The sequence below is a fragment of the Dioscorea cayenensis genome, unplaced genomic scaffold (genome assembly GCF_009730915.1).
Source record: "Dioscorea cayenensis subsp. rotundata cultivar TDr96_F1 unplaced genomic scaffold, TDr96_F1_v2_PseudoChromosome.rev07_lg8_w22 25.fasta BLBR01001455.1, whole genome shotgun sequence".
Classification (NCBI taxonomy): domain Eukaryota; kingdom Viridiplantae; phylum Streptophyta; class Magnoliopsida; order Dioscoreales; family Dioscoreaceae; genus Dioscorea; species Dioscorea cayenensis.
In genome coordinates this window covers 25,999-39,032 of record NW_024087846.1, presented here as the reverse complement: position 1 = coordinate 39,032, position 13,034 = coordinate 25,999, and the positions used below count along the sequence as shown (strand labels likewise).

Sequence of the window (13,034 nt, the reverse complement as noted above, 5' to 3'; positions counted from 1 at the left end):
CAACTCCCCGCCGTCCATGTCGATCAATGCCTTGGAAGTGCGCAAGAATGACCTCCCAAGTATCAAAGGAACATCCGCATCCTCATCGACGTCCAACAACACAAAATCTACAGGAAATATATATTTGTCAACTTTGACAAGCACCTTCAATGATCCCCCTCAGATGTCTCATTGTTCGGTCGGCTAATTGCAATGTCATCTGAGTGGGCCTAGGCTCTCCCAAGCCTAGCTTCTGGAAGAAGGAATATGGCATGACGTTGATACTGACCCCTGAGTCCGTGAAAACCATTTCCTCACCCAAGTTACTAATATTGCACGCAATGATGAAGCTTCTTGGGTTTTTCTTCTTGTTCGGCATATTCTTTTACAAGACCGCCGAGCAAGACGCATCTATAATCACGGAAGCACACTCCTCCAATTTCCTCTTGTTGGTCAACAGGTCTTTTAAGAATTTTGCATATTTAGGCATTTGGGACAATGCGTCAACAAAGGGAATATTGATGTGGAGTTGCTTGAACAAACTTAGGAACTTCTTATACTGTTCATCCTCTTGGTCAGTCTTCAATCAAGAGGGATAAGGAATTCTTGGCTTGAAAGGTGGGGCCATCACCTCCTTCTCTTTGCTTGCTCCCTCCTCAACCTCTATGACCTCGGTTGCATCTACATTGGGCTTCTCACTCGGAAGCCTACCCTCAACCTCACGACCACTTCTCAAAATGATCACCTTCACATGCTCTCTAGGATTGGTCTCGGTATTACTTGGCAAGCTTCCTTGTGGTCTCTCCGATAGAGACTTCGCAATTAGCCCCACTTGATTCTCAAGATTGTGCAAGGAAGCGGTGTGGTTGCAAAGTGTAGCCTCGACTGATTGAAACCTTGTATCCGATGATTACACAAATCTAGTCAAGGCCTTCTCTAAATCGGTCATTCGGGTCTCCAAGCCTGAAACTCGGTTCTCCATGTTCGGGGCTTGTTGTTGTTGGAAACCCGGTGGTGCCATGGCCTTTTGTAGTCCTTGGTTGCTCTATGAAAAATTGGGATGATTCTTCCAACCTGGATTATAGGTGTTGCTATATGGATTCCCTTGGTTCCTCATTGCATTACCTACAAAGTCGACTTTCTCCACCGAAGATGCATCACTAATAGAGATCGGGCAATCGGATGAAGCATGTCCTCCACCACACTCGGTGCAAGTAGTTACGGCCGCCACCCTATTAGAAGTTAGAAGGTCTAACTTCTAACTCAATGATTCCACTTGGGCCGCCAAAGAGGTTACTACATTTATTTCATGGAGCCCGGCCACCTTTTTCCTTTCCCACGGATTCCATTGATAACTATTCATGGCCATGTCTTCCACTAACGGTCGGGCTTTCACATAACATGATGGTCAAAAAATTCCATAAAGATGTCAAAATAAAATGGAACTCTACTTATCGGCTTCTTAGTGCAACATTTCCCTATAGGACATTGTCGAGTAAGTTTGTTAATGATTCATTGGTTGGTTTTTGTTTATATGAGTATAACTGGTTAGTTATTACTCGTATTATTGATTTGCTTTCGGTTTTTAACACATGTAATAATTTGTTTTTGTAAGTATATTTTTCTACTTCTCATTTATTCAGGGCTTTCTTTTTTCGGCTTTAGCAAGTTTTATAACTTCAATATTTAAATCATTTAAAATATTTTTCTATCTCATCCTTTTTGTTCTCTCCCTCTTCTTGAAGCTTATTTAGGAAATAATATTATTATAAGTACATGAGAGCTTAATAAAATTTTATCTCATAATTTCACAAAACACAGCCTTGTGATTTTTCTCTTAAAGCAAATCATTAGTTGACTAAAAAAAGGGAAAAATCCATAAAATTAAAAGTTTTTAAAGAAGGTCTTTTCAAATACATTAAAAAATCACATCATCAAATTCTAAGGGCCCATTTGGTGAACATGATAAGAATGATAGGATATGATAGACTATCATATCCTACTACTGTCTTTTATTTGGTATACCAATAGAATATGATAGTCTTATCCTATTGGCCCACTTTATCATGTCGACAACATGATAATGAATCCTATGGGGGAGTCAAGTTAGAATCGGGGAGGATATGATAAAAAATAAATTTACTTTTTTACCATATTATTTGGTTACTCTCCCTTAACTAAAGTGTTTACATAAAAAATTTGCATGTCCTAATTCAAATCAAATTAAAATTTTAAAATCACATATGACCCAATCATAATCGAATTAGGACAACATGTGGATAAGATAAATAAATTTCATAATATTTGGATATGTTCAAGATCACCCAAGATTACATATCTTGAGGCGATCTAAATATTACAAATTCCAAGATCAGCAGAGAGCACAGATCTCGAGGTGATCCAAAATACTCAAATATCAAGATCTGCCAAGAGCACAGACCTCAAAACGATCTAAAAATATTCAAATATTCGGATCGGCCCAAGAGCACCCGATCTCGAGGTGATCCAAAATATACAAAATATACAAATATCAAGATCAGCCGAGAAAACATATTTCAAGGCGATCATAAATATCCAAATCCAAAGATTAGCGAGAACGCAGATCTCGAGGGTGGACCAAAAATACTCAAATATCAAGATCCGCACGAGAGCACGGATCTCGAGATAATCTAAAAAAATATTCAAATATCCAGGATCGACTAAGAGCATCGATCTCGAGGGTGATCCAAAAAATATACAAAAATATTCAAATATCAAGATTGGTCGATAGCACGGATCTCAAAGCGATCTAAATACTCAAATCTCATGATCAGCCTAGAGCACAGATCTCAAGGCGATCTAAAAATATTCAAATCTCAAGATCAACCGAAAGCACAGATTTTGAGGCGATCTAAAATATACAAAATATCATAATATCAAGATTAACCGAGAGCACAAATGTCGAGACAATCTAAAATAGTCAAAATCTAAAGATCAGCCGAGAACACATATTTCGAGGCGATCTGAATATTCAGATTTCCAGATCAGCTAAGAGCACCGATCTCGAGACGATCCAAAATTTTTAAAATCTCAAGATTAGTCGATAATGTAGATTTCTAGGCGATCTCAATCACAAAATCAGCCATGTATACAAATTACGAGGCAAATATATATAATAAAATAAAATAAAATAAAATTTTAATTAAAAAAAATTGAATAAGAAAAAATAATCAAATAAGATAAAAGATAAAATAAAATAAATCAAATCGTATAAAATATACATATAATAAGATAACTTAATATAAAATAAATCAACTCAGACAAAAAATATGTATATAATTAAAATAAATAAAATCCTATAATATACATAATAAAATAAATTAAAAAAATAAAAAAAATCAAATGAAATCCAGATAATAATAATAATAGTAATAGTAATAGTAATAATAATAAATATTAAAATAAGGAAAAAATCAAATCATATCAATAAAAAGTAATAATAATAATAATAATAATAATAATAATAATAATAATAATAATAAATCAATAAATAAGATAAAAATCAATTAAAAATCAAATCCAATAGATATATGTAAATATAATAATCAAATCAAAAGTAAATAAAAATAATATATATAAATAAAAATAATAATAAAATCAAATAAAAACAAATAATAATAATAATAATCATAACACATAAAGAATGATAAAATAATATTAATAACAAAACAAAATTATATTTAGGAAATATATGTGTATATAATAAATATAATAATTATATATATATATGACGTGGGAACGTAGAGGCATGGGTGCGTGGTTGCCCCATGATGAACCCACAACGTGAAGAGCAGTTCTGAGAAAAGTTGTTTTAAAAGGAATCGAAAAGAAGAGGGGGGAGGCAGAAGGCCGAGAAGTATCTCTCATCAAAGGATGTCATCTCTGGAGAAAATTTAAAAGAAGGAGGAACCGGCCAGAGAAGATAACCAACGAAGAAAAGATCCGAAGAAGAAGGCTGTCACGTCCCAGCCCTACAGCCGGGCCCGCAGACAGATCGGCCGCATCAATGGGACTAGGCCCCACTGGGTGCAAGGCCTCAGATTTGACCTGGTCAGAGTCAACCCTAACAAGCAGATATGAATAGAACATAAAAGCACAAATAGGATATTGGAAACTGAAATACTACAAGTACGGACTTTAGCAGCCCTACAGAATACAAATACAATCCGATAGTTTGCAAAAATACAAATACAGTCATAGTACAAGCCTTACACTCACAGAAAAGGGAAATAACAAGATACTGATAACGCAGACAATACGATTCTCTGACACCCCCCCAGTCCTAAACTTGATCTTCTCCTGCGAGAACAGAATACACAGAGTGCATGAGCCACAAAGGGCCCAGTAGGATCACAGAAAAACAACATATATAGCAGATATTGCGGAATAATAGCTCATGCTTTATACTAGAATACTGAAAAATACGCAGAATCTCGGAATAATCCAAAAAAACACGAAAAACACGCAGAAATACATCTCCATGGCTAATAACAGAAATCAACAGCACGAGGCTGGATCTTCGACTATGAAGTCGGAATAGAACAGAACAGAACAGAATATCAACAGCCGTAGCCGGATCTTCGACCGCAGTCGGGGGGTAGCGCTACTACAGAAAACATGTGCGCATGGCTAGGACTTACTCCTCCTAGCTAGGCGAGCCAGAAATGGAGATGTACTAAAAACCGCAGAAAATACGGAATACAGACAGAGGAATTACTGAATAAGTAATGCAAATAAGAAAATAAATAACTAAACATAAATACCACGCAAATAAATAAAATTATCAAACAATGCAATAATTAAATAATAATTATTGCCAGAAATACGGAATACACAGTGCGAGAGCCTACCTGGCTCCGAGCTACAGAGTTGGGTTCACCAAGTCCCGCGAACCACAGCCCGGTATGGATCTACCCAAACAGAATATTCTAACTTAGGTTACAAATCTTGGGTCGGGCCTAAATTACAACTATAGCCCAAGCTAATACAACAAATAAAAGAGTTCATAGCTAGCATGACAATAGAACAACCATGCACATAAATATAAACACATGAAAATAGCATGAACATAAATGATCAAACAAAAAGCCAAGCTCATTTTAAGAAAAATTAACTAATTGAACCAACAAAAAACCCAGTGCAGAGGTTTAAAAGAGTTTAAAGAAAAAAACTTAAGGTCGAGACAAACCCTTCTAGCGCAAGATTAACTATATAAAAATAATCATAAGGAAAAAACAAAAAGGTTAAAGAAAGGGTTTAAGCTCTAGTTGAAAGATTACATCTCAAATTAAATCCGTATGAATATATCTATATCTATATATATATATATATATAGATTTTCAGAAAATAACACATGAAGCTATTGCCATAGAACTAAATACATATACAATCTGTATTCAAGACTTGAAGATATAACCCACTAATCGGGTTGAAAAAACAAAATTGAAATAATAATAATAAAATACAAATTCCTAAGCACTCGGGGATTATGAAATTTGCGGAAGCATTAAGCTTAAAAGCGATTTCAACATGGGTTAGTTACACTAAGCAAGATTAACAAGGATTAGCTTTACTTAGTGGGTTAAGCTATAAATTCACAATTTTTGATATAAGAAAACAACAACCTACAAGCACAAATACAATACTCAAACATAAAAACAAGTCTGGTAAGTATACACCTAAAATGCAACCCCCAAAATATACAAGCATAAGTTTAAGGTCATCAACAAAGCATGAGAAAGGCAGCATGCTACAACACAAAAAAAGGTCAACATGCTCAAACCAAGGAGACAAACATTAAGACACACTATCAATAAACCAACTCAAGACATCGGACATGAAGTACAAGAAAAACTCCAAGCAAGCCGGAAGCATGTTGTTCCTCCGCCAAGCTTCAACCACAAGCAAGAAAAATCCTACCTCTAATCTCTCCGAGGATCCGCCGGGTGAAGAGAATCTCCCTCCAACTCCAAGCTTCAAGAGAAGAAAAAAACACGGAAATTCGACCTCCTGAAGATGCCACAATAACAAGCTTTTGAGTTTGCTCCCCTTAAAAACTAAACAAAGCAACTCATGGCAATAATTGCTCATCAAGATCCGGTTTTTAAGGGCAAAGAGACAAACAACGGGGGCCCACTCACCAAAAAGCTCGGTCGGTAGGTCAAAGTTGAAGAAAAAAGAAATTTTTACAAACCTTACAATCTCCCCCCCTTGAAAAGAGTTTAGTCCTCTAAACTCGCATCAAGAGTCGAGGGAACAACTCGGGATAGCGATCTCTCAAGTCGGCCTCTCGCTCCCGGTGGCTTCATCCTTGAGTGGTTACTCCATCCGACCTTGATCAATGGAACCACTCGGTTCCCTCGCTGTTGCTCTTTGTAGGCCAGAAAATCCGCTGGTTGCTCCACATAAGACAGATTCTTTTGAAGCTCCATCGGTTCATCTTTCGAATGACGTGCGATGGATCTGACAGATACTTCCTCAGCATAGAGACATGAAAGACATTGTGGACCTGAGCTAGATCTGATGGTAGGGCCAAGCGATAAGCGACAGCGCCAACTCGCTCCACAATCTCAAAAGGTCCGATATAACGCCGGTTGAGCTTCCCACGTTTTCCAAATCTCATAACGCCCTTCATCGGAGATATCCTCAAGAAGACTAAATCACCCATCTGGAACTCTATGTCGGCGGCGAGCTTATCGCATAACTCTTCACGTCGGCTCGGCGGGTCTTCAATCGTTCTCTGATCAGTTTCACTTTCTCTTTTGCAATTTGCAACAATTCTGGACCCAATAGCTTCCGTTCTCCAACATCACTCCAACATACAGGAGATCGATATTTCTGTCTGTAAAGAGCCTCATACGGCGCCATCTGAATACTCGCCTGAAAACTATTGTTGTAAGCGAACTCCGCCAAAGACAGATAGCGGTCCCACGAATCAGAAAAATCGAGGGCACATGCCCGAAGCATGTCCTCCGAATCGAATAGTCCTCTCGGTGCGCCATCATGCGTGGATGAAATCTTTATCTTGAAAGTCAATCTGGTGCCCAAAGCTGACTCTAGACTTCTCCAAAATCTTGAGATGAATCTCGAATCACGATCAGATGTGATAGACACAGGAATCCCGTGCAGTCGAACAATCTCTCCAATGTACAACTCGGCTAACTTTTCAAGACCCAAACCAGGTTTCAAAGGCAGAAAGTGTGCTGACTTAGTTAGGCGATCTACAATCATCCACACAGCCTCATGCTTCCGTCGAGTACGGGGCAAACCAGTCACAAAATCCATCGTGATGTGCTCCCACTTCCACTCTGGTATCGATAGCGAGTGAAGGTAACTTTCGCCGGGTCTCGATGCTACGCTTTTAACCTTTTGCGGCAAGTAAGACAGTGGGCAACAAAAGTAGCTATCTCTCACTTCATGTTGTTCCACCAGAAATGTTCCTTAAGTCCCCTATACATCTTTGTACCTCCAGGGTGGATCGTGTAGCTTGAATAATGGGCCTCCTCCAGAATATCTCTCTTCAAATCAGGATCATCAGGGACGCAAATTCGATCTCCAAATCTGATAGTACCATCCTCATGCACTCGGAACTGAGACAACTCTCCTTCCTGAAGTTTAGCACATAACTCTTGCAATTTGGGGTCCTGTATCTGAGCCTCTTTAATCCTCTGCAACAAATTCGGTCGAATGTGCATGTTAGCTAGACTAATCTCAGAGCTTGGCGGAACAATCTCCAACTCAAACCTTCTCATCTCCTCTAGAAGTGGTTTCTGCTCGGTCAAATCTGCGGCGGTTCCATAATTGTACTTCCTGCTTAATGCATCAGCCACCACATTGGCTTTGCCTGGATGATAGTGAACACTGAGGTCATAGTCCTTGATCAGCTCTAGCCACCGCCTTTGCCTCATGTTCAGCTCTTTCTGAGTGAAAATGTACTTTAGACTCTTATGGTCCATGTACACTTCACAGGGCTCCCCATACAGAAAATGCCTCCAGATCTTCAGTGCAAAAACGACTGCTTCCAACTCCAGATCATGGGTAGGGTAATTCTCCACATGAGGTTTCAATTGCCTTGAAGCATAAGCAATAACTCGACCATTCTGCATTAGAACATACCCTAAGCCTATCCCACAAGTATCACTGTAGATTACATATCCACACCCACTTTCTGGCAAGGCAAGGATTGGTGCAGATATGAGCCTACGCTTCAACTCAAGGAAACTCTGCTCACAAGCTTTAGTCCAGGTAAAACGCGCACCCTTTCGGGTCAGTCTCGTCAACGGTGCTGCTAGTCGAGAGAAGTTTTGTACAAACCTTCGGTAGTAGCCAGCTAAGCCAAGAAAGCTCCGAATCTCTCTAACTGTAATCGGTCTCTTCCAGTCCACGACTGCTTCCACCTTCTTGGGATCTACAGAAACTCCATCCTTGCTGATGACATGCCCCAAGAAAGCCACACTATCAAGCCAGAAGTCACACTTGGAAAATTTGGCATACAACTCATGTTGTCTCAAGGTCTCTAGTACCATCCTCAAGTGCTTCGCATGCAGTTGCTTGCTTCGTGAGTATATCAGAATGTCATCAATGAAGACAACTACAAATCGATCCAAGTGGCGCGGAATACCGGTTCATCAAATCCATGAACACTCTTTGGGGCATTACGTCGGGACCAAAGCGGCATCACCGAAACTCATAGTGACCATACACGATGCGGAAAGCACTCTTCGGGGATATCCTCACCCTTGATTCGAACTTGATGATATCCGAGTTACGGATCAATCTTAGAAGACTTGAGCTCCACGCAAGCTGGTCCAAGAGATCATCGATCTTCGGCAAAGGATATTTATTCTTAACTGTCACCTTGTTTAACTCACGGTAGTCGATGCACAATCTCAAAGATCCATCCTTCTTTTTGACAAATAGCACTGGAGCTCCCCAAGGTGACATGCTCGGTCGAATAAACCCTTTCTCCATGCAGTTCCACGAGTTGCTTCTTCAGTTCCTTCAGTTCAGCGGGTGCCATCCGGTACGGTGCTTTGGATAAAGGATCGTGCACGGAGCGGATCGATGGCAAACTCCACCTCTCTCGCAGGAGGTAACCCGGGAAAATCCTCAGGGAAAACATCAAAGAACTCGCTAACAACAGGTACGTCTGCTACTGTGCATCCGGTGCGAGTAACCTCCGAGACATAGGCCAGAAAGCCAACGCAACCAGCTGGCGATCGCTCACGAGCTTGCAAAGAAGAGATCTCTCGAGCTAGGGTGTACCCCTTACTGCCACTGAAGGTGAAATCTTCCTGGTCAGGAAAACAGAAGTGAACCTTCTTTCTGCGATAATCCACTACAGCGAACACTGAAGACAGCCAGTCCATGCCGAGAATGACATCGTAGTCTCGCCGCTCCATAAGATGTAAATCAGCGAAAAGTTCGCGCCCTTCAATGACAACAGAACAGGCTGGTGCTAACCGATTAACGGTTCTCACCACGCCAACTAGAGTGGCAACACACAGATCATGCAACAAATGCACAACATACAGAGAATTCTTGCGAGCAAACGAAGACGACACAAACGAATGTGTAGCACCAGGATCAAACAATGCACAAGCATAGCAGGAATGCACTGAAATAGTACCTGCAACAACGTCGTGGGATGCCTCAGCGTCCTCCCGTGTCAAAGCAAATACTCGCCCCTGAGTAACTAGTGTACCACGGCCGGCTGGTCGGGAAAAAGGAAGAAGGTGATGCATCAGTAGGCGCCTTCCCACTCCTACCCCTCGAGGTACTCTGTTGGGATCGGCCTGGAGCGCCCGTGTGTCGTGACTCGTCAGACGATCTGCGGGTTGCTCGACAGTGCACTCACGAGTCCCTGTCAGCCTCCACAGGGGCCAAGGCGGACTCTGCGGACACTGAGCAATAAAGTGGTCCCTACTGCCACACCGATAACATGCGCCTGCTGCGCGCCGACACTCTGCCTGGGTATGACGTCCTCCACATGTAGGACACTGAACGTCCTGAGCCACGCTGCCGGAAGATCCTCTGCCTCCAGAACCTGATGATGAGCTTGGGGGTCTGCTGTACGGCTGTGACCGGTACTCTCCTCTAGTATTCCCTGAGCTACTCCCGGAAGACTGACTCTTCCGAGGGTTATGGTGGTGGCGCGGGTGCTCATGTCTCGCTCGATCCTGCGTCTCCTCGAGATGATCTCGGGTTCTTAGCAATATCGACAATCTCGATATCGTCTTGTCGAGGAATGGTGCGATGGCCGCTGATGTGGGCCCTCAAGCCATCTATTAAGCGCCTAGATCTGGTGCTCTCATCCGACACCAAGGTCGAAGCAAACTGCGATAGCCTGTCAAACTCAGCCTCATAATCTCCGACACTCAAGGATCCCTGTTTTAGATTTAGGAACTGCCTATCCATCTGTGCTCGTTGGCTCATCGGAAAATACTTGGTGTTGAAAGCTTCCTTGAATTGCTTCCAAGTCCTGAAAGAACTCTCCCCTTTGAGGCGCAGTTCATTCTCATACCACCGAAACTGACCGTCTCCGTAACATGATAGTGGCCAACCGACCTTATCCACTGTCGGGCATTGTATAGATCGGAAGGTCCTCTCCATCCGGCTAATCAAATGAGTCGACTCTTGTCGGATCGATGAGCCCCGAGAACTGTGGTGGTGCACGTGCGTTCAAACTCGGCCGGTAAGTCTCGGCCACCTCCTCGAAATATCTGTCGGCCGAGCACGCAACAACAACATCACCTCCCTCATGATGCCGGGTCATGGAAGCAGGTCTGGTTCCCCTCTTGCTTGCACTTCCTCATCCGGTGATAAAGGAGCCTCTTGCTCTTCTGCATGGGTTCGGGGGTGGGCTTGCAGGGCCCTCTGCGAGGTCGCCCTCTACCCCCTATGGATACTCCCTGCGGTTTAAAAAGGCAGAGCGACGCTTTTAGAGCAGGTTACACTACCCGGACCCACTCTCGGAAAAAGAACACTCAAAGATTAGCGAATTTAAATCGAGTAGGGGTGACATCTAACAAATGGCTCGATACCACTTCAATCTGTCATCCCAGCCACAGTCACGGGCCCCATGAGACGGATCGGCCGCATCCAATGGGACTAGGCCCCACTGGGTGCAAGGCCTCAGATTTGACCTGGTCAGAGTCAACCCTAACAAGCAGATATGAATAGAACATAAAAGCACAAATAGGGATCTCTGAAGCCGAAATACTACAAGTACGGACTTTAGCAGCCCTACAGAATACAAATACAATCCGACAGTTTGCAAAAATACAAATACAGTCAGAGTACAAGCCTTACACTCACAGAAAAGGGAAATAACAAGATACTGATAACGCAGACAATACGATTCTCTGACACCGCCCCCCAAGTCCTAAACTTGATCTTCTCCTGCTAGAACAGAATACACAGAGTGCATGAGCCACAAAGGGCCCAGTAGGATCACAGAAAAACAACATATATAGCAGATATTGCAGAATAATAGCTCATGCTTCATACAGAATACAGAAAATACGCAGAATACTGGAATAATCCAAAAACACGAAAAACACGCAGAAATACATCTCCATGGCTAATAACAGAAATCAACAGCACGAGACTTGATCTTCGACTATGAAGTCGGAATAGAACGAGTAAACGAGAATATCAACGAGCAGTAGCGATCTTCGACCGCATGATCGGGGTAGCGCTACTACGGAAAACATGTGCACATGGCTGGGACTTACTCCTCCTAGGCTGAGCGAGCGGAAATGGAGATGTACTAAAAACCGCGAGAAAAATACGGAATACGAGACGGAGGAATTCTCGAATAAAGTAATGCAAATAAGAAAAATAAATAAACTAAACATAAATACCATGCAAATAAATAAAATTATCAAACAATGCAATAATTAAATAATAATTATTGCGAAATCTGAATACACGGTCTGAGAGCCTACCCGGGCTCCGAGCTACTAGGAGTTAGGGTTCACCAATTCCCTGAACCACGACCAGTATGGATCTACCCAATGGAATATTCTAACTTAGGTTACAAATCTTGGGTCGGCCTAAATTACAACTATAGCCCAAGCTAATACAACGAATAAAAGAGTTCATAGCTAGCATGACAATAGAACAACCATGCACATAAATATAAACACATGAAAATAGCATGAACATAAATGATCAAACAAAAAGCCAAGCTCATTTTAAGAAAAATTAACTAATTGAACCAACAAAAAAACCAGTCTGCGAGGGTTTAAAAGAGTTTAAAGAAAAAAACTTAAGGTCGGACAAACCCTTCTAGCGCAAGATTAACTATATAAAATAATCATAAGGAAAACAAAAAGGTTAAAAGAAAGGGTTTAAGCTCTAGTTGAAAAGAATACATCTCAAATTAAATCCTGTATGAATATATCTATATATATATAGATTTTCGTAAAATAACACATGAAGCTATTGCCATAGAACTAAATACATATACAGCTCGTATTCAAGACTTGAAGATATAACCCATTAATCGATTGAGAAAACAAAATTGAAATAATAATAATAAAATACAAATTCCTAAGCACTGTCGAGGGATTATGAAATTCTGCGAAGCATTAAGCTTAAAAAGCGATTTCAACATGGGTTAGTTACACTAAGCAAGATTAACAAGGATTAGCTTTACTTAGTGGGTTAAGCTATAAATTCACAATTTTTGATATAAAGAAAAACAACAACCTACAAGCACAAATACAATACTCAGAAACATAAAAACAAGTCGGTAAGTATACACCTAAAAATGCAACCCCAAAATATACAAGCATAAGTTTAAGGTCATCAACAGAGCATGAGAAAGGCAGCATGCTACAACACAAAAAGGTCAACATGCTCAAACCAAGGAGACAAACATTAAGACACACTATCAATAAACCAACTCAAGACATCAGACATGAAGTACAAGAAAACTCCAAGCAAGCCAGAAGCATGTTGTTCCTCCGCCAAGCTTCAACCACAAGCAAGAAAAACCTACCTCTAATCTC

At 41.0% G+C, this 13,034-nt stretch overlaps 1 long non-coding RNA gene across 1 annotated transcript; it reads right to left on the bottom strand.

Moving 5' to 3' along the window:
• Positions 1 to 4,035: 4,035 nt before the first annotated feature.
• LOC120256463 lies at positions 4,036 to 5,979 on the bottom strand. Its single transcript, XR_005535313.1, has 3 exons — positions 5,938 to 5,979; positions 4,869 to 4,928; positions 4,036 to 4,317 (listed from the first exon to the last, which is right to left on the bottom strand). It is a non-coding gene; the product is annotated as an uncharacterized LOC120256463 (long non-coding RNA).
• Positions 5,980 to 13,034: the final 7,055 nt, after the last annotated feature.